Below are 26,966 nucleotides of genomic sequence, written 5' to 3'. Positions count from 1 at the left end.
AATCAACTCGATGTGGGTCAGTAAGTGTGAAAAAAAGTCTTATTTCAACTAAAACTTACAGTTGTACATGTGAGGAGGTGCATTCAATTAACAATTAAAGGAGAAGTCCACTTCCAGAATGAAAATTTACAGATAATTTACTCACCCCCTTGTCATTCAAGATGGTTGTGCCTTTCTTTCTTCAGCTGTAAAGAAATTATGTTTCTCAAGGAAAATATTTCAGGATTTCTCTCCATACTGTAGACTTTTATGGTGCTCGCAAGTTTATTGTTTATAGATGAGCGCTTAAGTTTAAAAAGTATATAAATTGTCTTTTTTTAAAAAAAAATAAATAAATAACCGATCGTTTTGATAGATAAGGCCCTTCTTCCTCGACTGTGATCATTTAGAGCCCTTTGAAGCTGTATTGAAACGCATTTTAGAAGTTCAAAATCGTGGGCACCATAGAAATCTGCTATATGGAGAAAAATTCTGGAATGTTTTCCTCAAGAAACATATATTTTTGTGACTGAACAAAGAAAGACACGAACATTTTACATCTTGGATGAGAAGGGGTAAGTAAATTATCTGAAAATTTTTGTTCTGGAAGTGAACTTCTCCTTTAAAAGACAGAAGAAACACATTTCTTGATGTTTCTCATTAGGCCAGAATACAAAAATGAAATTTTTGACACACAGGTAAGTATGTAGAACTATACAATTAATATGGACAGCATAAATCAGATAATTCTGATCAGAGAATAGAAATGATTTAATGAAGCGAAAAACAAACGCTGAAAACAAATGTTATTTTAGCAGAGTGTAACAGAAAACAAACCAGCTAATAATGTTATTATTCTTCTTTGATAACTGATTATTGAAAGCAAAGACCAAAGAATTTTTTTTTTTTTTTTTACAAATAAAAAACAAAACAAAACTTAACTTGTAATGTGTTATCTATCATGTCATCATTACACATGCAATTAAAATACAATTTTAAAATTAGGGGTTGCTCTTAAAAAAAAAGGCTCCTAGATCTCCAAGATAACATTATTTAATAAAAAAAATACAGTAAAAACAATAATATTGTGAAATATTATTGTAACTTAAAGTAACTGATTTTCAATTTAAAGAGATAGTTCACCCAAAAATGAAAATCCTGTCATTAATTACGCATTAATTACTCATTATTCTGACCCTGCATAGACAGCAATGCAACTGAAACATTTAAGGCCCATAAAGGTAGTAAGGATATTGATAAAACAGTCCGTAATTTTATGAAGCTACAAGAATACATTTTGTGTGCAAAGAAAACAAAATACAGACTTTCTTTAACATTTTTTTCTTCTCTGTGTCAGTCTTTGCTGTGCACTCAGGAGAGTATCACAACAGAATTTGGGTTCTGAAGATGAACAAATGTCTTACAGGGTTGAAATCGACATGAGGGTGAGTAAATAATGGCTGAATTTAAATTTTTGGGTAAACGATCACTTTAATATATTTCAAAATGTAATTTTGTCTTGTGTCAGTTTTCAATATCACATGATCAAGAAACATTTCTCACTCTCACCTATGTTTTGTGGAAGCTATAACACATTTTTTCAGGATTCTTTAATGGATATGAAGTTCAAAAGTTCAGCATTTATTTAAAATAGAAATCTTTTGCAGCATTATGTCAATAATTTACTGTCACTTTAGGTCAGTCTAATCATTCAGTGTTGAATAAAAGCATTAAAAAGTGTAAGAAAAACTACTCTCATTTTAAATAAAAAGATACATTATTTACCATTCTAACCCCTGGTTTGTATTAAATCTCTGGCTTGTAATAGCAGACTTAATTAGCTTGATAAATTCAATAAACTATGCAAAAGAAAATCTTAAGAATGCAAGGAGACATACACTTTTAAAAATAAAGGTGCTTTAAAAGGTTCTTCACAGCGATGCCATAGAAGATCCATTTTTGGATCCACAAAGAAACATTTAGTCAAAGGTTCTTTAAAGAACCATCTCTTTCTTACCTTTTTATAATCTAAAGAACCTTCCTTCACCACAAATAACCTTCTGTGAAACAGACTAAATGGAACAATTAAAAAAAAAGGCTCTTCTATTGCTTCGTGAAGCACCATTATTTTTAAGAGTGTAATTGAGATCTCATTAATGAATAATTTTCTTTCATACAGAACTCTATAAGCTCTTTACATGACACTATGCAGCTAAACCATCCTCAGTATAATCACTGAAGTGTCCTACACTGCAAATCACACTCTAGCTTCGTAGACAACTTTGTTGACTATAAGGGAAGCACTCTAGTTTTATACCGACACTGGCTCTCGGAGTTGACGGGGTGTTAGAGTGATTCACAGCCAGTCTCTGTGCCTCAGCACTGTCGGGCCCTGAGCTCTCCATCTTATTTATATGAATGATTCAAGCCAGCGAATATGCATCAGTCCACACCTGCCATTACTCTGCCTGATTGTCACACCTGAGACGCCTCCAGAAACGACTGCAAAAACAGAGCAGGCAGCAATGAGCGTTAGCACAAGATATACAGTTTCTCATTTTCAGCTTTAATTCACCGCTCTGAAAACAAACGGCGCGAGAGGACGCACATCCACTAACTCTAAGAGACAGGAGAGCTCAGCTGTGCTTGGTTAATCACAGTCAGAGATGACTCTCGAGAGAGGAGGTAAGTCCATGTCCTGGTTGGCTGAAAGTCATTTAGATAAAGACGATGATCAAACGTCTCATGGTTGATGCTGATTAAGGTAAAACGCTGCCGCAGAACAGCGTTCTTCCTCCGCATGGCATCAAGAGTATAAATGAAATATAAGACACACGTACATTACTTATGGAGCGTGTGGACCAAATGGAGCTATTTTCAGTGGCGAGTGGAATTTATTTATTCATCAGAAAAGGAGACGGTGTGAAAAAGTATTGACTTAAGAGTGTATTTATTGTCAGAGCTGCAGCAAACTTGCACAAAAACTCATTTGCATGCGAAAAAAAGTACCCAGAAGTTTGCAGCATCTCAGTATTTTCTAAAGGGAATCAAACGGACTCAAAACACCCATTAAAAGGCAACATAGACGGACATGTGGGCCGCACACCACTATAGACAGCTGTCTCAATGACTAAATAACACAAAGCATTTTCCCTTCTGATATTTTGGTAAAACTTTCAAGTATTGCACTTTTGAGAAAATGGGGCAAAAGCAATGTAGGTAATAGATTGTGAGGCTTTCATCTGATTTCCTACATGAAGTATGAATAATACCTTATCATCCTTTTTCTCGAAGTAGGGCAGGTAAGCGTCAGTGAGTCATGGAAGTTCAAAGACATGCTTCAACATCCAACTCCTGAGACAAAAATATCGCTCCGAAACATCAACAGCCCACAATATATTTGCTGATCGGTGAAATTTTGTAGATACTCCACATATTCAGCATTAATGCTCCATGCATTGATAGTAACACCTATTGACAAGCACAGTCAGCTTTGAGAAGCCCTGCAGTAGACATACACCTTCCCACATTGTTGTCTGCTTCACACATAATAGAATTGATTAGTCTATGCACACCCCCCTCGAATAAAAAGATTTAGGGTTGGGACCCTGGATCGAGCGTGAGCCGGCAGGCACAAAACAGCATTTATTACAGTCAGGAGAAAGATAAAGCATGCTGAATGCAATGAAAGCCAGGAAAAAAAAAGCCACAGCTGTCATTTTAACTTAAGCTTTGCAGCATCTGAATGGAGATTTACCTGCCTGTGGAACGGACCACCTGAACCGGCACGTTTTGGAGACCACACAAAGTGGCTCCATTCATTTGGAGCCCACCTTTATTTATAATTCATGCACTCTGGAAGAGCAGATCTCAGAGCTGCCGCTGTGACTCTCTCCTCTCGTCTCCTATCAAAGTTTCCGTAAAATCAGCTCTGAGCCACGGCACTTACATAAGAACCTCCTCAGTTTCTCTGAGTGCACCTCTATCAGGAGAAACTCGGATCTAACTCCCACAAAACGGCAAATCAGACACACTTTAATGACCATTCAGGCATCCTTTGCTAATCTACAGGCAGAGACGTAACATGCGAGTCTTACCTACGCTGATGCTTCCAGCTGACAGCCTGCGAAAGCGAGCGGGAGCGTGAGAACGTGTGCGTTCAGGAGAGAGAGAGGAGATAGCAACTGCCGATGTGACAGCGCACAGCTCATTGCGCTCTTTTCACTGAGGGTGCTTGAGCTTGCGGAGGTGGTCCCTCTCACTCCTGTGACATCTGCTTCTCTCTTTAAACTCATTGGCTAAGAGGGATGATTCCTATTTAGCCAGCCCTGCTCCCCTCAAGTAACCCCCTCCCCTTCCAAACAATCGCTCTCTCTCTTTCTCTGCACGCCCGCACGCATCTTTTCTTTTCCCTTCATGTTCTTTTCCTCATTTTCATCTCAATCCTGGTTGCTCGCTGCCGTCAGAAGCCGTGGCACACGCTCGGTAGCCCTTCATTGAAGTGCAACACTATTGTTTTGGTCCCTTTTCACTGCCTGTCTGCATCCATAAGTGTCTTTTGGCTGTCACACTCTCTTTTTATGCTTCTATACGGTGCCTCCACAATGCCTTGAGATGCTTTCAATAATGACTTCGGAATGGAGGTTTGTTTTCTTCATTTTTGATTGTTAAGGAATCAGCTCTGTCACGAATGTGGATTTAATCATTCCAAAATGTCCCATTTATTTCACTGGAAAAGTGTCTTTTGAAAGAACTGTGCAATATTTGTCTTTTCAAACTGTAAATTACTACATAAATGACACTTACTGGAATATTTACAAAGCTGCAAGTGCACAAGGGTGACATTTGCATTTGAGGTATAGTTATTTTTAATGGAACTGACAGCACAAAAGATTTTTCGATGAGCAGCACTCCTGTCCATTAGCTCAATAGGACATGCATTAAATTCTTTGTACATTAGATGTGCATTAAGCTCTATGAACTTTACACACTACTGAGAAGCATTTTCAGTTGCAGTGTTACAGTACGGTTCAATTTGTGATTACTTATGACTTAATGCATTAAAAATTAATGGAAATATTACCAGGTTTTGGGAAAATAATTTCTGCAATTAATACCCTGCTATAAGAATCAATATTTGCGATACTGACATTTTATCTAGAGGATCGGGGTTGCCAGGTTTTCACAACAAATCCCGGCCAAAATTGCTACTCAAAACAAGCCCAATCGCGTTTGTTGGTGTCGCTTCAACCTGTGGCAACAGTGTTAAAGTAGCCCAATTTCGTGGGAAAAATACAGACTTAGCAACACTGTAGAAGATCAACCTTCACATAAAAATATTGGTAGTAAACGTTCCCCACTTCGATTAATTGATAATAAATGAAAAAATTAAAAATAATTTGCAATTTATGCCTGGCTTTTAATTATACTGTAATGTTAAAAGGTTAGAATTAATTGAAAATAAATAAATGGCATTAGTAAAAAGATTTTACAGACATTTAAAATACAACGCATTCAAAATACTCTATGTTTTTTCTACATTTGTTTGGAGATTAAATGAGAAAATTCTTAGGAATGTCCTATGGGAATAATATCATTAAACTTAGTCGACTAGTCTAACAACTGATCCAAAACAAAAGAAAAAAAAACTTGCGACTGTATGATTGCATAAACCATTCCTTTAAAAGAGTCGAAATTATGCGTTGTCAGTGTAGACATATTTATTCAAATCAGCTGAATAAATATGAAAATGAAAGTGCAAGACCAATAAATTCAACCTCAATAGCCTGTTATAAACAGAATTCCTCAAATAAAAGTTAGTCAATATAAGTCAGCACGTCAAGTCTTGCGCATCCAGGTTTGAACATCCATCTTGTGTGACACATACACCAAAAAATAACATTGAATTTGCAGAATTAAAATACTATTGCTCATTGTTAATGTTCATTTAGAAATGTTAAAGGAGTAGTTCACTTCCAGAACCAAAAAAAAATTACAGATAATGTACTCATACCGTTGTCATCCAAGATGTTCATGCCTTTCTTTCTTTCTTTAGTGATAAAGAAATTACGTTTTTTGAGGGAAACATTTCAGGAATATAGCCTCTATATAAATCGTATATAGTGCCCACGAGTTTGAATGTCCAAAATGCAGTTTAAATGCAGCTTCAAAGGGCTCTAAACAATCCCAGCCAAGGAAGAAGGGTCTGATCTAGAGAAACAATGTCATTTTATATATATATATATATATATATACACTTTTTAACTACAAATGCTTGTCTTCCACTAGCACATCTTAATGCATTATGCAATCACATTGGAAAGGTCACGCAGGGATAGTTATTTTGGTTCAAAAATGGGTGAAAAACTCCATCTCATTTTCTCCTCCAACTTCAAAATTGTCTAACGTCGTTGTTTTACCTTATTTTGTAAAGGCCTCACTCTGCACGTTCGCTTTGTAAACATGACGGTAGTTCTGCCTACGTCACGCATGACCTTTCCGAAGTGACCACGTAATGAATGTGGTCAAGCTAGTGCGAGACGAGCATTTATGGTTAAAAAGTAGGGGTGTAACCGTACACAGATGTCCCGGTTGGGTACGTACCTCAGTTCGGGGGTCACGGTTCGATATGATTTCGGTACAACAGAAAACAAATCTACTATGCTAGATTTCTTTTCATTTATTTTAAACAGACAGTAGTACAAATAACAATTTTTCCACCTACATGTGAAAATGCTAAATATAATATCAAATTATAATGTCATATATAGGCTATAAAATCCGCAGTACATATATACATACAAGGAATAAATATTTCACATATATTTAATTTAGTTAACTGTTAGACAAGGGAAAAAAAACGTGCGACATGTAACGTAGCCTATATTTGCTGAGTTTCAGTTCAGTTTTGTGACAGAACGGAAACTCAAACAAAAAACGCAAATATGAAAATGTTATTGAATATTTGGATTTTTGCCAAATGAGAAAATAGGATACAAGAGCAAAATGCTCCATTTCGCAAACAGTTGAGTGCGCAGGTAACATTATACTCTCTTTGTCAGTGAGAGACAGAGAGAAAAGTGTGCGTTCAGAATCAGTACATGGTCACTGTCTAGTGGTCTTTTTTTTTTTTTTTTTTTTTTTTTAAAAGTGTGCAACTCTTGGCATTCGCTGTTCTTCTGCTGTTGGTTATCAGACAGCGTTGCATTACTGCAGGCGCCCCCTTTTGGATTGAAGGTGAATTGTCTGTATTCGTTGTAAGGCCTCATGCACCAAACCGAGATGTCCGTACCGTGATGGTTTCGGTACGAATACATGTATCGTTACACCCCTATTAAAAAGCTTTTTTTTTTTTAAACGACCAATTTTTTCACTAGATAAGACACTTATTTCTCACCTGGGATCATGTAGAGCCCTTTGAAGCTGCACTGAAACTGCAATTTGAAGTCCATGAAAAATCCTGGAATGTTTTCCCCTTAAAAACCTTAATTTCTTTTCAACTGAAGAAAGAAAAAGAACACCATGAATGACATAAATTCTCAGAAAATTTTTATTCTGGAAGTGAACTAATCCTTTAAAGCTGCCAAATGTTCTTTGGATATTTCATTTGACTAGGTTACAGTTTAAAAAGCCTCAAATTGAAACCAGACATTCAAAGATTTCAGAGCAATAGTTCAACTCGCTGCTTATCTTTTGAGTTCACCAAACAAGTCTAAAGTGACATGAGGACAAGAATTATCATTTTTTGGGTCACTGTTCAAGCCATCTTATTGGAGATAATTAAAGAGATACTGGATGCCTACAACATAAGAATGCATCACTGGCATCACAACCACTTAAGTGCTATCAACATAATTCAGAAATTTCCTCAAGTATTACATTTTTCCATGACTAGAGTTTCTTCAATACATTTTGCAAGATAATTTTCCTGGAAGACCACTTTCAAACATAAAGGCTGAGCAGGACAAAAGCCGTCAGTGCTAGTAAAGAAAACTAAAGGCTTCTACATATAGCAGCGCACCAGAATAGTACAGAGAATAATACACAATGTCTCTGAAAAAATCCAAAACTGCTCCCTAGCACACAAACACTACATCCATTATGACCTCTATAGAAAAATCACCATATTTTGGCCAATTTAGAGTGAGCAATTGATAGAGGAAAAGGGCTCAGAAGAGAAGTCATTTGACGTCACATTGTGGTCAAATCCCGTCAGCCTACCTATAATACATCTAGTCTGAAAAAAAAATCTTGTTGCACATTAAAGCAGCATTGGTTTCCAGTTCAGAGTTTTGTAAACAACAACTGCTATGAGTCATAAGAGGCTCTTTGATCTACCCATTGTTTCTCGTTTCGTGGGTAACGCGGTAATTGGCAAGGTTTGTGATAACCCCCTTGAACTCCTGTCACTGTTGTTTGATACCCATCTGCTCTTTCAGCCTTTTTTGCCAAAGAAAAATATGCTGTGCTATAATTGGAACCTTCTCCCATGCCTTAGGAGGCTTCAACTTGCCATTTGCAAGTAGGACATGTCCCGGCGCCTGTTTGACAAAAGCCAAGAGATAAAACGCAGAGGCGGTCGGACGTGCTGGGTATTGCCCAGCCGTGATTTACACTCCGACTCAGCAAATTAACAAGACAGCTGAAAGAGACCACATGACACATGCTCTATCATCCACTACCAGAGTGTGTGGCTTTATGTGCAATAAGAAACTAGGTTTTTTAACACAGAAACTACAGTGACACCTCTTAACCTTGTAGTACATACTGTAACGAACGGTGGAGAAAACTGATCCAGAACAAAGATGAGATATTGACTTTATCTGGCACTGTTACTCCTTGTGCTCAAGGAACATTTCTTATCAATGTTGGAAACAGTTGTCCTGCTTACTATTTTTGTGGAAACGATCATACATTTTCTTCAGGACTTTTTGATGAATAGAAAGTCCTTTCAAAAGAACAGAATGTGAAAAACATTTTTGAGTGGTACATAGGGATATTTTTATTAGCACTAGAATAGTCATTCTTAAGGGCTCTTATAAGTGCAAAATGGACTTTGCCAGTGGGGTTCAGAACTGCTTGTAGGGTCCAGGACTGTGTATGTGCTCATGGTCCCATCAAGCAGTAAGCACGTCATGACGTCAGTCGATCATTTCTCTACAGCTCCAAAGAAATAAATCAGGTGTGTGGCTCAAAACATTCTGCGAGCGCATGCTCAAAGGCGGCAAGTCCTGAAAAGCGGTCATGGAGATGAATGAGAATCCTAATGGATAGAAAATAATATTATTCCATGAATTCATAGATGAGAGTTTAATTGCCTGTACATATTCACTCTTATTCCAAAAAACAGTATGGGTTTTACAGCCTGATGCCTCATGAGAACCTCTTTAGGTTCTTTAGAGAACTTATAATCCTTTTTTTTTTTTTTTTTTTTCCAAGGAAACTATAATTTAGAGAAATGGATCTCAACTGGTGGGCTGCAGATAGCAGGGTAAACAGTATAAATGATACAATTTTAGTGTGCAAGAATAAAATATTAATGTTTATCGTTATGATAATAAACATGAATAAACACTTATATCCAAATAAATGTGTAATCACTTTCAAAGTGGAGAAGGAAATTCCAATCTTTGTGGCAAAAAAGAACAAACTACAGTATGCTTGTAAAATAAAATGGGATTAAATTAAACTGGATTAAATAAGAGGTTATGGGTAATTCACACTCATTTACCAAACTGTCAAACGTCTTATGTAAATAATTTAGCATGTCTTTGGGCCTGTGCAGTTCATGGTAATATTAATAAACTCTAATGTTTTTAATGGATATTTAATTTTGTACAATAAACTATTTTGGTATGGTGATGTGTCATAACTTGTCCAGTGTTAAGTCCATTTCCAGAAAGGAACATTTTTGCCATTATTTACTCACCCTCGTGTTGTTTCAAACCTGGACACATTTCTTTCTTCTGCAGAACACAAAAGAAAATATTTTAAGGAATGTTGGTAACCAAGCAGTTCTGGTTACCACTGATGTGTATTGTATGCACAAAAAAAAAAAAAAAAAAAAAAATGGAATGAGATGTTTGAGGCCTCTGAAAAATATTCTCCACAGAAAAAAAAAAAAAAAAAAAAAAAAAAAAAAAAAAAACACACACACACACCACAAGAAGTCATACAGGGTGGGTAAATTACAGAATTTTTATAAATTATAAAATAAATTAAGATTTATTTTTAGTCATAGTTGTCACAAACACACTGAGATAGAGTAGACGAGAGGTGAGTGGCAATCCAATCCAAGGTTTTATTGACAAGCTTGTTTGGTAAACAACATGGTGAAAAGCAGAATAAAGAGTTCTTAACTGAATGGTGTTGTAGCGTTGAGATGACACAGAGTCCAAGTACTGAGCCACGCCAATCTCCAAAGCACAATGTAGAAGTCCACGTGGAAACAGCATAGAGTTCAAGGAAGCAGCATGTGAACGGTAGACCAGACAATGAGTGAATGCGCAAGTGTCTCTTATATAGGGCGTGGCTCAATGAGGTCCAGGTGCAACAGATTAGAATTCGGGTGATGATGAACGAGTGGGCGGTGCTACCTGAGGTGTGGCAGATGGAGGTGGTTGTGGTGAATGCCTGACAATAGTCTTTCTTTTTTAGTCATATTTTAGTCATCAGAGTTGTTTTAGTTTTAGCTTTAGTCAACTAAATTCAAATAGGTCTAGTTAATTAAATTAATTCAGAATGCAGTCCGTAAATTTTTTGGATTAAAAATGATGATTAAAAATCAATTTTTGAGCAAGTACTGTACATGACCAGCCAATGTTCAAAACTATCTTACTTTAGCCTGATTCACATGGTAGGCTTTTAATAATATTTTCTAATTTGAGTGGTGGGAATTCGCGGAAATTCAAGCATGCCACTGCGTCATTAGGTCATGTCTGACAGTCATATTTAAGCCTCAAAACATTAGATCCATCCGCTGGAACCGTGCTGGTGGACAACCCACGTAATGAAGATTATTCCGCAAATAACTGAAATTGCAGGTTTCAACACAGAGATGGGGACAAAGAGGCAAAACTTACTGACTGCATTTATCTAAAATTCAAACTCTCTCTCTAAAAGGGGTCATTCTATGGAAATGTCCATTTTTCTGTCCCTAGCCTTTACAGAAATAATACACTGAATAAACACTTTAGGGTTACAATTCCTTTATATTTTCTTAAGCCTTTTTGAGCCATTTATGTGGCAATATTTGTTTTTAAATTAATTATATAGAATTCCAAGCGCCCTCATCCCCACAGCCATGTACAGAAGAAAAGTGCTGTATTTGAGATCAAAAACAGGTTTTTTACCGTTTAAAATACAACAATGTATTCATAATTAACAGAAATATAGTATAAATGGCATTAAAAAACTAATTGCCAAATAAATATCATAAAATATATAATAAAAGTAGTGGTTCCCTGGCGTCACTGTTTAACAAAACATTTTTTTTCAAATACAAATCACATTTGATGACATCACTTGACTTCCTTCTTCCTATTTCCTAAAGATCTATGAAAAAGGCCCATGTTAAGTCCACTGTCTCTTTTCAGTTATCAGAAATTTTCTCATTTTCTCATGATTTCATATGAAGCTTTTAGTTGAAGTCACTGGTGTGACCTACTTTAGTGTTAGAAAATTGTAAAAAAAAAAAAAAAACCTAGAATACAAATGAATTTAACTACGTAATTTAGTGAGTATACCATGATTGACAACATGTGGTTTGCAGCTACCTTGTAGCAGTCATTTTGTAAATGCATTTTTCATGTAAATTGTCACTGTCACTCATGTTACCTTCTTCATGGGTAACAACAATGAAAATCAGTATATCAGGTGTTTTTTTGTTTGTTTGTTTGTTTGTTTTTGTTTTTTTGTTGTTTTGTTTTTTTTCTTTTCTGTACTTGTAATTACATTCAGGGTTTGAAATTCACTCACCAGCCAATTAACTTAAATTTTTAAGTTACCGGCCATTCATAACATTTAATTGCCAAAAAAAGTAAATAAATAAATAAGAATAAAAAGGCCAGAGGCATTTACACTGCATCTACAAACTGAATAAATAATGTTATGAGATTAATGTTTTAAATATATTAACTGGTATATAGAAATATGAAATGAGAGAAAACTAGAATTATACTTTTTAATATGGAAATAAAATTAGGCCTAAAAGTAGGTGACTGCAAAATCATTTGGTAAGGAAACAACGCTGTGTGTTACTGTAGAGACTTACAACATGGCTTTGTTATGAACCGTTTTGTTTAACGAAATAGAGCAATAAAGCCAATGTTGTCTCTACAATTTATATCACTTAATATTTATTTCTTGTTCATTGAACTGTAGCCACATAACATGTCTTTGTTTATCTTAAAATTAAGAAATAAAACCACTTCTCATAAAGAAACAAGAACATGGTCTTCTTTTCAAGGAAATATCAATGGCTATTTATCCATTTTTATAACAACTTGCATACAACATTCTTCATTCTTTTAAGCAGATATATTTATTTAAATAAATTCAATTCATACTAATCCTTATTAAGGGTATGAAAGTGATTCAGTCAAGAGTGACTGAAGTAAGTGGTTTTCTCTGTCTTTTATTGTTTGATTAACATTAATAAAACAGACAACTAAATTAGCCTGCTGTCCCTTTAAGACCAAAGGCACGGATACAATATACATTCACTTAAGATATAACCAAAAGTGTTTACATGAATACTTGCCAAAACAGACAACTGTGTGTATTTGTCAATTCAAGGGCAATTAAGGTGTGAAAGAGAACTGATTTCAGTACTTGTGCACCTTTCTGAGAGCGCTTTCTGTGTGCACTCAAAAAACCAAGCAGATTTGTTACACTTTTTCTAATTTCTGCTTTTCTCTTACTCCCAGATGCTGATATTTTTGAACGTTTAATGAGACAGGCAACAAGTGTGTGCAAACTTTTGTCTCGCTGGATAGATCAGAGCATTACAGTTCAAATTTGCGCATCTTACATGCTTATCACACAGATTAGTCTGGATCTCTTCCTTAATTTCCCTCCCTAACATTTTCATCTCATTTTTATTTGTTGACAAAAGCGTCAATAGAATTTTGTCAACATTTTTTCGTTATCATTCAGAGCTCATTATCATCTTGTTTTCGTATGTTTGAAAAAACAACGCTGATGAAAATTTTGACAAAAATCATTCGCCAGCAAAACAAACATTGCATTGTAAAGAAAGAAGAAACATTCAACCACCTCATATAATCAAACCACCGGTAGTGCAAACTACATATGCAGTCAGCTAACACTAATACACTGTAACTTAAAGAGTTTAATGAATGTCACTCAATGTATAGATCAAGGGGACTCTGGTGGATCACGGTCTCAATAATCATTGGGCAAGAGCAGAGGTGCAGATTTCACACGATTTATGCTTAAATACAGCAGATTAATGTTAAAAACCTGATTAAACTTTGACCAATCAATAAGGAGAATTAATTGCACTCAATGAATCCAGTTAATGCGCAAGATCAACCACAGTAATGTTCACCTCTGCGCTCACTTTATAGTCAGTCTTGCGCTTTCTGAGGGTAAAAGTGATTGTAATAACAGCACAATGGCCAGGGAAACCATTTTTCTGTAATACTGACTAAAGACCCCTCTTCCCTGCAAACACTTAATAGCGTCTGTTTCTTCACGTCTCTGTGTTTTAAGCAGATGCTGCAAACCATAGACCTCCGGCTGTGCCTCATATCACTCCTTCCTTCATTTGTGAGTCATAACGACTCCCTGCTTCTGTGTTTGACACACCTACACTGAGATGAAGACATTTAAATAGAGAACGCAAGCTGGTTGACAGCAAAGACGAGAAAAAAGTTGAGAAGCATAACAACATCTAAAAATCTTCTTCACTGACACCAAACCTAAAATGTGCTCCTTTTAAACTCATGAATTTAACATTATCATTAATATAATTAAACTGGCCACCATCACAATGATTCATGAAAAAAACAAAAAACAATTCCCTTTAATAAAACAACTGAGCTCATATGTCTTTTTTGTCTATGAGAGAAATTCTCAGAGAAAGAAATATCTGTGAATTCAGTCACAAATCAGATCCAGATGGGACATTTAACAGAAGTGAAGTCATTTGTAGCCTTTGTAAGGTGGAATTTAAAAAGCACTGAAGCACAACAAGTATCACAATATCACCCAAGAGTGATTATGCCAACATTTGTACAAATTTAATGAGAATTTACAAGACTTACAGGTTTACCAAAGCAAATCAAAATCTTTCTAAGTACCCCTGGGACCAGCTTAAGTACATGTGGTTGGGAATCACTGCTCTTGGATATTTTGAATAACCAAATGCTAGACGCCTAGAAAGATCTCATATCTTAAGAGCTAGAGAAAAGACTGAATTTTCTTTATCAAAGCCTAAGTGTATAAGCAAATCTTTCTAATTAAAGAATTCTCTGCTGTGAGAGCGATAAATAGCTTATCATTCATTGGGATATTAAATCACAAACCTGTTGACTTTTGCACAGTCACTGAATACCAGCAGGGCGAATTGAATTTATCTTTGATCAGCACAGCGGCTTTGAATATAAAGATAGTGTTCGGCGCTCAAAATAAGTTTTTCCTAAATTACAATGATAATGCTGTTCATCAGACTAATAATGCAAGACAAACATTGCAGATTTTAATTGCAGATCTTATAGAATAAGAGACTGACATATAATTGCAATTATGTTTTGTCTGTGACAAACAGCCTTAAAACAATAATTGAATGTAAATCATTTACACAGTCATTTAAGATTGTATGTTATGCCCACCAAACTGCATTTATTTGACCAAAATACTTTAAAAATCAATATTGTGAAATAATTGTTTTCTATCTGAAAATATTAATTCATGTGATAGCAAAGTTGAATTTTCAGCAGTCATACTTCAGGCTTCAGTGTAATCCTTCAAAAATCATTTAATTTACAATATGTAATATAAGTCTCAGGTATCCCCAGAATTTGTCTGTGAAGTTTCAGCTCAAAATACCCCACAGATCATTTATTATATCATTTTGAAAATGCCTATTTTGAGAGAAAGCAGAAACACGCTGTTTTTGTGCATGTCTCTTTAAATGCAAATGAACCGCTGCTCCCCGCCCCCTTTTCCAGAGCAGGTCTGTGCCTTTACAGCTTGTACCTCAGATACTCAATTATACAAAAAATATCTGTTTAGTTTTGATAATCATGTCTATCACGCTGAAATCCTGTGTTTCAAAGGGGTCATCGGATGCTAAGTTCACTTTTACATGTTGTTTGAACATTAATGTGTGTTGGCAATGTATGTACAAATCTACCCTATAATGATAAAAATCCATGTAGTGGTTTTTAATTAATCTGTAAAAATAATATCCCCTATTTCAAATCAAGCCAATCTCAGATGCCTGTCTTTGTGGCGTCACACTGACAGAGGCCGCTCCAGCGATAGTTGATTGACATGAGTGTCTTACCTCAGATCAGCTGTAGCAGTCCGCCCTCTGTGTTTCGATGCCAGAGCAGGGATGTAAGTTAGACAAGAATATCTCTGATTGAGCGATTGAGTTGTTGTGTTGCTGGATGTAATAATGAACATAGTGGTCATCATTTACTCCCAACATCTGAGCCGCTGAAGATGCAGTAGATTACGTTTGTTTGTGAAGGGAATGCGCCTCCCGATCTACATATATCCGTCTATGTTCGCACAAATCATTCATGATCCAGCTTCACTTACAGCAGAAGTGAGTATAAGGGTTTTTTTTATAAATCTTTGTGATCGCCTTTCCTTATAATGTGCTAGTTAGCAAGTTTAGCGGCTAAATGCGGCTAAAGTAAACAGGCTCGTCTCTCCACAGAGAGAAGAGAGGGGCGGGGCAAGCAGAGCTCATTTGCATTTAAAGCAGCCTCAACCAGAATGAGATGATTTTTGCAGAGCTGATTTTGACAAGGTAAAAAGGGTTTTGTTTTACACAACCATTGAGAATTTTTAACCAAAGTATATTATAGACTTTTCATTAAGACCCTAAAGAATCATATCAACTTGTGGAAAATGGGCATCCGACGACCACTTTAAAGCCATATTAGTTTAAACTTCTGTTATATACGGTTTTCTGAGCATACATATTCAAAGTACACGGACAGGAAGCGGCTTGTAAGCACTAAACTAAGTTCTCTTTCATGTCGTATTTCTCTTAACCAAATACACACAAGTTATATTAAAAACACAAAAGTTGCAAAAAAGCTGGATATGTCTTTGAAGGTAAACAGCTGGTAAAGAAATCACGTTTATATTAGATCTGTGTGGGAGCAGCGTAATATACAGTAAATGAATTAATAAATTCACTGCTCTCTTTGTCTCCTCTGAGGCTGGGACTCTAAATAGTGTTCTGTGCTCGTCTGTGCAGCCAAAGACAGAACAGTTATCATGCTTTGCTTGAACTTTTGCCATGGCGTTAGAACTGGTTCACCGCTTGCAAAAACAAAATAGCGATGCCGTGGGTGGAAACGCGTAAGGGTAAAATTATAAAAAGATCCCCTTCCTACCTCACCAGGGAACTGAAATCTGAGCATCTCGTTTTTTTCACATGCTTGCAGAGAAAGGCTTCCAAAACAAAGTTACTGGGTTGTTCTTTTTTTGTTTTTTGGATTGGGAGATGTACTGGGGAACAGTTTATTGCACTTAAGCATGGAAAAAGTTTTCATGATATTTAGTCTCCTTTAATATGTTCAAGAAATATTGCAATGTGCTACATTGTTTTAGTATTCTTTGATAAATAGAAAATTAAATAATTAGGAAAAACAGTATTTTTTTTTTTTTGAAAGGGTTACAAAAATAATGTTACAAAAATATCATTTGATGAATGTAATGTATCCTTGCTCAATAAAAGTAATAAGTGTTTTTAGTAATAAAAATATAAACTTACCAACCCCAAACTTTTAAACGGTAGTGTATATTAGTTAACAATGAATTTATTCAATTTAATAAATGCATTATCATTTAATTAATATATTTATATACATTTACTTGTTTTGCTGTAGTATGTTTGAATTCAGAAACTTGCTTAAAAATACACTAGCACCTCAGGGGCATCCTGCTGTGGCTTGTTCATGCCATATTTTAACATTTACACTTCTCAGTTTCCCAGGTTTTAATTAACAATGTTTATGCCTTTATGGCTTAATTTCCATACAATCTACTGTTAAGTGGTTCCTTCTGGCACTATTCACACATTTTCCCCATGATATTTTATGGAGGGAACTCGAGGGGCGAAAGGTTGAAGGATATATAATAGTCATAAATTCATTTTACCATGGATGGGGCTGTATTTTACAGAATAAAAAGAAAGCCTAGTTTAGGACTAGGGCAGAGATAGGCAGTTACTTCTTAATCATATTATAAATGCAAGTTACAGGATACTATTTAATTTGGCGATTAATTGCCTCACAAATATGATCGAGCATCTCGTCTGATTTTATGTGACATCTTGTAATGAGACTGTAAATCATGGAAGCTTCACCTGTGAGGAGCTAGCCAAAAATGAAACGTGCAGGATGCCCAACAGGTATTTTAATTAATTCATTAATTAATCTATAAGAAAGACCCAGAATACAAACACTTCAGGTCATTATAAACTAAACAAATCTGTGAAAATGTAATTCAATGGAAATCCTCCTCAACACATTAATAGATGTCAGTTGATGGTGACATAGCAACTATTAATTCCCATAGTTCCTGTAAAGTATGACAATTTCATTAATTCATCAGCGCTTTCCTCACATAGTGGTGGCAAAACATTGTTTTACCCAACACGTTCTCATTAAATCGTAACCCTTGGTCTTTTGCTAACCTTGAATTATTAGATGCGGCTCTCAAAGTACCATTAATTAGCCTCTGAGAAAACAGCGAGTGGGATTTTGTGTGATTTTAGCACCTGCATGCAAACCAAGCACTTAACGGCACTCTCTCGGAGCGGAGAAAGTGAAGGGCGGAGGGGAATGAAATAAGACATCGGCATTTGTCGAATATAAACCTGACTCTACAGAGATTTGTATTTAAACACATTTCACTGCTGTTTACATGTGTCATGCGCTTAGTTTTCTCCTGGCCTACTTTTCCCATTGTCACTCGTCATCGCCGCCTCTCACACATCCACCATGTTTCTACAGTTGCAACGATGGAGTGACAAACAGAGCGCAGATTAAAAGAGTCCATCCTTCTACTTAAATCTCAACATTCATAACAAAGTTTAACTCCTATACACAGAGGACAAATAGTAATTTTTAGATTTTGAATTTTAAAAATGAAGAATATGTAGACAGATATATCAGAGCTAACAAATGCCTCAAGGCTAAAGCAAAACTGATTAAATCATGCATCTTATATGATGCATCTTTATTAAATGCTTATTTAATGATTATTTATTTCTGTATTTAACTGTACAAATCTGTAAAAATAAATAGGGCCCTATGAAATCCGTTTTATTCTACCTGATCTCATGACATGACATTTTCTCGAGACATGAAATACGTACCATTAAGTACATATCACAGTAAGTTTCCGACAGAAATGAACACTAGAGGTGGTAAAACAGCGAGCGCTTGTAATCGTTTTCGTACACAGTTATAATAACAGCTCCATATTTTTTGCTTTTTGGATGTAACAAGCTTGCTCGGTAGCACAGTTGGCATGGAATTTGACTTAGGATACAGAAACAAGCTAAAACGGCATGCTTGCGATTGTGTTTTTACGTCACATCCGCTTTTGTTCATACTATTGGGTAGGTTTAAGTGTAGTGCAGATAGTACAGTAGGTGGACAACCAAAATGATACTTACCTCCACGTGTACCGCCACTGTAGGGTCACAGTGTAAACTGTAAGTCAGTCGTGTGTTAAAGTCGTTCAAGAAGCACAAACGCACAAATTGCAGACTGACTGGAATTATATTTTGTTTTGTATCCACAAGTTTCTGGGGGCACTACTGTAAAAAAGAACATGGGTACAGCTTCCGGTGAAGCGGCGGACGTAGTATACCAATGGTATTTTGTGTGCTAATTAGTGAAGAGGCTAAGTGTTTTTTAGACCATTGTTTATGAGAGATGTCATTACATTCTATTGGACAACATATGCTTTTCGAATGTGTGTTCCCACATCATTATCAAGTTTGGATCGCTAAAACTTGAATGACTGTCAACTAGTGAAATGACATTTGAACCGAGACATCAGAGCTTGTGTTAAAGGGCATGCCAGATGAAGCCTCGATTCGAGGCTTGTTAACGTAGAAATCCCTTTCGTAGAAGCCTCACTTTCTGTCCAGTCATGTAAGCGATTCACTTTGTGTGTCCTAATGTACAAACTCCAGATCTTACTTTGCCAGTACATTTTCACTGGGACCTATTTAATAATTAATTTTTTAAATACCCAGTCACACAAGTAATATGAAGATTAAAGAATACAAATTATTTCAGAAAAAAATAAAATATATGCCATATGCAATTAATATATGTGCACATTATTCTTCTATTACATCATATTGACATTCGTACTGGCATTTAATGGCACTGTTCAATGGGTAAATTAATTTATCAGAGTCAGAAATTCAATAAACAAACACACACAGTTGGGCTTTTATTTGTGCATATAACATGGATCGATCTATGGGAATTGTGGTGAATGCTTCTTCCGACAGAGCTTCACCGGCTTCTTTATTTTTTTTACTAACCACCAGATCCCACTGTTTTCGACACTCTCAAAGCTTTGAATGTTCCCCGAAACAGTCGGAGGAAAGTCTCGGTGCTTTACGAGGCTTCATTTGCCCGTCACTCCTGTCAACTGTTGAATGAATGAGTGTCATGTCCCGCTTGTTTACTTTAAACCGGTAGACGCTCCCACTTTTGACGCAAGGCCTCATGGGGCATAGAAATGTGTGGATAGGGTGGTCAAATATAGAAATAAAACAATAACATTATAATATAACATTATAATATCCTCAGATTTACAGTGAATTTACAGTTAATTTCAAAACGCTGTTAGAAGCTATAGCCTACGCATCCAAAAAAAAGAAAGAAATGTACACAAAGGCTCTTACTGCATGTTATGGTTATTAAACAGTTATTATGAAAAAACATTAATATTACACAATTTCCTTATGTTGTAATATTATTGTATTTAGGAGCTTTCACTTCAGTCTACAGGCTAATGAAAGTTTTCGAATGAAAAATCCTGACCTTGGCAGTTGGTCTTCTGTACAAGGCTGCACATTCATGAGACTCTATTTGCGTTGCAATTTACTCTGACTCACACCCAAAAAAAAAACAAAAAAAAACCTTCAACAAAATAAGAAAAAAACTTACATGAAAACATGAAAAAATGCGTAAAAATCCTACAAAAAGTAGAATATTAACTTGGATTACATTTGAGAAGGTGTGCATTATGCCTTAAAAAAATAAAATGATAGAAAAGGTGGCTTTAGAAAGGTGGCATTAGAGTTATAGCACCACTCAGCTCGACATTTCAAGTCAGAACTGACGTCACATAAAATGTATCATACATACGTTCATCTTTTCCAGGGAAACAAACCTGGAAAACTCTTTGGTGCCAGTGGATTTTTTCTGTTGGAAAAACAGAAATGTCCCACAGTTACGTTTTAGTCAATAAACGAGGTAAACAAACCATTTTTTCCATTTAATTTTTCTAGAGTCTGATTTAATGGTTAAAATTGCATTTTATTAATTAAAAAGCATGTCTAATGAATTGAAACCATGAGATTTACAATATCTAACAGCAGTTTATTAAGTCTAACAAAAATGAAATATGTTTTTCTTTTTTTTTTCTCAATTTCAGTTTCATTTTTACCAAATTCTGTTTTCCCTTCTTTTTCTAAATTCCATTTTAAAGGATTCATAAAATTATAATGATTAAAAGCATCTCCAATTATTTGATTTTATTTAAAAAAAAATCTTTCTTTTTTTTCAGAAATATTGTGTTGTGTATTTACATTTTTCTGCTAAATAAATTCTGGTAAATAATTGTTATGGTAAATATTGCTTTGAAAAACAATGCTTTAATACGAATTTTATTAGTAGCAGTACTATCATTACATTAAATCATAGTTTATTCAAGTTAAACCGAACTTTATTTTGATAGGTTGCTGTGAAGACCTTTAAGTTTCTGCTTGTATATGGTATGACTATAGCTTTTCTCAAAAGAAACAGAAAAATGCTCATGAAGCGAATCTGCGAAAGCAGTTTTATACTGACGTTTCAGAGGCTGAAAACCACACATGCTTCAGTATGTGCGTAGTGTGTAAACAGAACCATACATCTGCGCCATTCATTCACACAGAAACACGCAGAATGTGCAGGATACATATTTAATGTATTTCTGCGGCTTAACATTCAAGGACACTAGTCCATATAGCATTTTGGGTTTAAGTGTACTTATTTACTTTTGATTTATTAATCCAAAAATTGGCAAATTCCGTAACGTTCCACATTCTACAGTAAATTACATTTTTTATGACTGGAATCCATAATTCAGTCCACATTTTCCGCATCTTGGAAATCATAGGGCCCTAAATAAATCACTAAATCACTAAATCAAGTATTAGAATGCTTCTGTGAACACCATCTAAGAGAGGTATGAATTGATTGATGGTCCAGGCTGGTTTATGATGGTTTGAGGCTGGTCTAGCTATATTGTTCACCAGCAAATCTTGCATCCTGGGCTGGGGATAATATCCAAAAAGCCTAAAACTCTCAATACCATTGTTAATGAGACAAATTTGTCAGAAAGTGTCACTTAATCATTGTACTTTTAGGACAACATTTCAAACGAATGGATCTAAGGGTCTCCAGTTGATTTCAATCATATAAATGTGATAAAATGTAAATTTGATGCATGTATGTGCACAGAGGAGAGAAACAGGAACTTGTTACACCAACTTTCATCTCATCCAGTCGAATTATAAAACAAGTTCCTGAACCTCAATCAATCGGTGGGCCAGTCACTGAGAGAGCGCAGAATGAGGTGTTGAAAAGTTTGCGGAAATTCACAAGGTGGCTCTATCGAGCACAACAAAGGGAGATATCCAAAGACTCTTCATGTCGACGCTGACAGATCATAAGGGGAGTAATGAAAACACCATGGAGGAAAGACATTGAGTAATTACTGACCGGGTGCAGTTATCCATTACAGCTGAGCTTCAGGGAAACCTGTTCCGCGACGCTTCACTTATTTACATTTAGACAATCCTCCGCGTCCCGCACAGCACTCCGCAATAGACAAGGTTAAAATCACCTTGTCACCACTGGAGATGTTTGGTGAAGGGAGTTTTGTTAGGGTGAAACTATCCTGGGTTTACAAGTGGGTCACTAACATACTATCACCTGTGTAGACAGAGGTCAACAAGTGCTTGTTTTAGTACAACGCCCTTGAATAGCAACTGTAATATGACGAAGAGTCATTAATCAGAAGGTGGTGTAAGCAGACATATCGAGTAAAGGCTTAAAGCTAGATGAAGTGTTTTTCTTTAAGGTCTATCTAAAAAAGACTGCTTGTCGGCAACCTATTGCTTCATTATTCTACAGATATAGTGGTAAAATAAAATAAAATTACTGAGGAAACAGACCAATTTAAACTTGCATTAGCAACACGATTTGAGCGTTAACTACTGCACAACAACTCAAACTTTTTCACTTCTAGAATTACTGCAGTCAATCTGTCTTCTAAGACATATCTATTGTGTTTAAGAAAACACATTTCTATACATCACTGGTCCGTGATCAACACAGAGATGAACTCATTTATCAGCTCTCTGGTGTTCCACAAGAAATAAATAGAGTAAATGACAATGAATATATTTACCTTTGTAAACACCACTTCATTTCAGTGCGTCAAAGTTTTTAAGTATGTTTTTCATTAAACTGCAGTTTAATGAGAATTGAAGGACATTCATAGTCTCTTCAGGAAATTTCACAATTCTGTACACACACACTTCATGTATTTTTGCGAATGTTTGGCGAACGATTACAACATAAAGCGCCACGGGCTTTCATTTCCCACCGCAGGGTGTGCAGAGCACGGCAGAGCCAGAGTAAAACACACAAGACAGATGGGCTCCATTGTTTGATTGTTTTGAAGTGTCATTGAAAAGACTATTTGAGATCTGAATTGTCTTAGAAAACTTGATGACAAACCTCTCTGTGCTTTCATCAGAACCCAGTCTCTCCTTTAGTTTTTCTCTCGCTCTCTGAATGTACACTTGAGGAGAAAGCTAAACATTTACTAGAAAGCTTCTGACAGACTTGGTTTGATCATTAAAATGGAGAAATCCTTTTTTCCTGATGAGTAGTGCAAGGGAGCAGTCTGTGATAATCATTACTAGGGCTGGAAATAGTAATTATTATCGCTACAATTTAGTGATTAATTAAATAATAAAAACAATAAAAAGTCAAATTTAGATGGTCTAATCAGTGCTTTCTTTTGCCACTATAATTTAAAGGAGAACTATTATGCCCCTTTTCACAAGACATAATACTGTATATGTCTCAGGTGTCCACAGAATGTGTCTGTGATGTTTCAGCTCAAAATGCCCCACAGATTATTTATTATAGAATTTTCAAAATTCCTATTTTGAGTGGAAGCAGAACATACTCTTTTTTTCGTTCATGTCTCTTTAAATGCAAATGATCTGCCGCTCCATGCCCCCTTTTCCAGTATAGGGCTGTGCCTTTACAGCTCATACCTCAGATACTTTGCTAAAAACATCTGTTTTGTTTTAATTATCATGTCTAATGTGCTGAACTCATGCATTTTAAAGCCATATTAGTTTAAACTTGTGATTCTCAGTTTTCTGAGCGCACACATCTGAAGCATGCATATGGAAAACAGCTGTCACACGGCATGTGAGTACTATACTAAGATCGCTTTCATGCCTTATTGCACTTAAACTGTCAAATACACACAAGTTTATATTAAAAACACACAAGTTACAAAAGCAGTCAGTTATGTCTGTGATGGTAAACATCTGGGAAAAATTGCATGTTTATATTAGATCTGAGTGGCAGCAGTGTAATATACAGTAAATAAATCCACTGCTCTCTTTTCTCCTCTCAGGCTGGGACTCTATGTAGTGTTCTGTGATCGTCTGTGCAGCCAACGACAGAAGAGTTAGCCTGCTTTGCTTTAACTTTTTTAAACATGGAAAAAGTCAGATTTTTATGATATGTGCTCATTTAATATACTTATATTAGAGGTTGGACTAACCAGAAATTGTCCGTCATTGACAGATTTTTTTTTTTATCAGTGACGGGAAAATCTGAAGGCTGTCCATCACTTTACCAGATAAAACTGTGGGTAATATATATTGTAAATTGTAGCTGTACCCTGTTCCCATCCCTGTTCAGTTGGTGGCGAGTGCACTCCAGTGTGACAGCAGAGCACGGGATCCAGAACAAAAATGAAACTGTCACAAATCTTTTGATATGCGTTTGATTAAGCACAGGCGAGTAACCTACCCACTTTAGCTACAACGATCCATCACGCCACATTAAAGAGCACCAAAACGGTATTTAATGCTTGAATTTCCTAATGAAATTGACAAAATATGAAATCTGACATTGTTTCATATCAAAAGCAACAAAGCACAGAGCTCAGCCTATTGCAATTTATAGGATGGGAGACACATGTAGGCCTACTGTTCATTCATCAACTGAAAACAGCATAAAACAAAAGATCAACTGGGATTTAAGAATCAATATTGGTTCATAAAAATTTGAATCTTATGGAAGCCCGTTTCCGCCACTGAATAAAAAATAAAAAAGGTAACTGCGACTTTTTATCTCACAATTCTGACTTTTTTTCTCAGAATTTCGAGTTTACATCTTGCAAGTCTGACTTTTAAACTCATATAAACTCACAATTCTGACTTTTTTTTTCTCAGAACTGTGAGATATAATTACAAAATTGCAAGTTATAACATCAGAATTGCTAGATATAAAGTCTACAATTATAAGATACAAACTTGCAATTGCGAGTTATAAAGTCCAGTCCTGAGGAGAAAAAAAAAGTCTGATATGTTCACAGAACTGCAAGTTTACATCTCACAATTCTGACTTAATAACTTGCAATTGCCAGTTTATATCACACAATTCTGACTTTATTTCTCAGAATTGTGAGTTTATATCATGTAATTCTGAGGAAAAAAAGTAAGAATTGTTAGATAACAAGCTGCAATAACCTTTATTTACATTTTTTATTCAGTGGCGGAAACGGGCTTCCATAAAATCTATAAAAATGGATTACCTAGCCCTAGCGTATTTTGTTGTCATCCTGAAAGTTCATGATTAAAAATAAAAATGTGAACAAAAATAAAAGCAATTAAATGTGTTCTTATAATAAAAATACGAAAATTAAAATGACGGGTAATAATAGATTATGATGGAATTTTTACATCCCCTGTCTGTCAAAATGACAGACAATGTTAAAGTCTAGCGCAACCTCTGACTTATATGTATGTGACTTAATTGGCGTAGTTAATTGTAGTATTATATCATTAATTAAAATGTAATTTCCAGATTGCACATATTCTAAGCATCAAGTAAATCAGTGTTCATTGATACAACAGCACATTTTTTGTCTTTAATCCATTGCTAGAAATGGAATAAAACACAATTAGCCTTAAACACCCCAATTCCAGGAAAAGAACGCATTTATTTTGCACAACAGTGATGATGAAAGCTCCTGCAAAGACATATCCACAGGATATGCAGCTTCAACAGCAAAGGTGCTCAAATTCACAACCTGCTCTCTGAGAACTTTGAAAAAATAACAAACAATTCCCTGTTGCATCCTTTCAAGTGTGTCTGAGGACCCCTGGATTGAGTGCAATGCTTAAATCAAGTAAATGATTTCATTTTGAGCTGAGCGACCTGAGTTGTGGCATTAAGTCAAATCACATGTCGACTTACCATAGTTAAGTCGACGTTTCATTTTTCTATTTGTCTTAGATTTAGCTGAGGGTATTATTGGGCTGATTTTAAGGATTCATCTCCTGTAGGTTTTACGGCATTAGCATTTTCATAGCTTTGCTTTGAAATCGATCTCTCAGATTCAGCAGAGAATGAAACCTGGCCTGAAAGAGAGAAGACGGGATACTTCAAATGCAAGACAGTCTCATTCAGCCCAATATTTTCAAGACTTAAAGCACCACTAGTGTAGAATGAGTCTCTCCTTTTAACAGAGAAGAAAGGATTTTCCATCTTTCATCCAAATATATTTGACCAAATCACATCACTGAACTGTTTTCATTATGAGGCCTGAATGAAAAATACATATTTAAAGGAAACACTCCAAAGGCTACAGCCTGTTCAGTATTCCTTTGATTTAAATAGATTCTGTTTTACCAAGTGCTTTTCACAGATGTGTTTGCAAGCCAGACAGGTGTGCCTCAGGCATGGATACTTCAAGATGCCAGTAATCACAGGGGCAGGATCTTGTTCTGTCATTCACATGTCATTTGTGTAATGGTCAACTTTAGGACAACTTCAGTCCCCTGCAATCAAGACTTTTCTTTCAGAGGTCCAGATGGATTGTCAAGATGGCCGCAAACAGCACTAGCAATGAGGCCCACAGTTTGTTAAACACCTTAAATGGGTCAGCAGGAGTGTAATATGGGGCAGGCTTCTACAGATCTGTGTGTGGGTGGTACAATAGAGCACTGCAAATCCCTGTGAGCACACTTAAAACAAAGTGTATGTAGAATCATACATTGAACACATTACGATTACAGCACACACTAGGGATGGGTAACGTTAAGGTTTTAAAGGTATTACTACTCTTAATACTTTATCTACTACTACTGCTTAATACTACTATTAATACTGCTTATTGATCCGGAACTTTAAAGGAGAAGTTCACTTCCAAAACAAAGA

The 26,966-nt window shown here is 35.7% G+C and overlaps 1 protein-coding gene and 1 long non-coding RNA gene across 2 annotated transcripts in view; both read right to left on the bottom strand.

Moving 5' to 3' along the window:
* The window catches only part of thsd7ba (thrombospondin, type I, domain containing 7Ba), a 245,242-nt gene extending 241,032 nt beyond the window's left edge, over window positions 1-4,210 (bottom strand). Inside the window, 1 exon segment of the mRNA XM_051118747.1 lies at window positions 4,077-4,210. The gene's annotated coding sequence lies outside the window, so the exon portion shown is untranslated.
* Window positions 4,211-9,112: 4,902 nt separating this feature from the next.
* LOC127170591 (uncharacterized) lies at window positions 9,113-10,450 on the bottom strand. Its single transcript, XR_007828382.1, has 3 exons — window positions 10,339-10,450; window positions 9,908-9,944; window positions 9,113-9,241 (listed from the first exon to the last, which is right to left on the bottom strand). It is a non-coding gene; the product is annotated as an uncharacterized LOC127170591 (long non-coding RNA).
* Window positions 10,451-26,966: the final 16,516 nt, after the last annotated feature.

This window comes from Labeo rohita, chromosome 9, assembly GCF_022985175.1.
Source record: "Labeo rohita strain BAU-BD-2019 chromosome 9, IGBB_LRoh.1.0, whole genome shotgun sequence".
NCBI lineage: Eukaryota > Metazoa > Chordata > Actinopteri > Cypriniformes > Cyprinidae > Labeo > Labeo rohita.
Note: the sequence above shows the minus strand (reverse complement) of the source record. Positions and strands in the feature narration are given on the sequence as shown.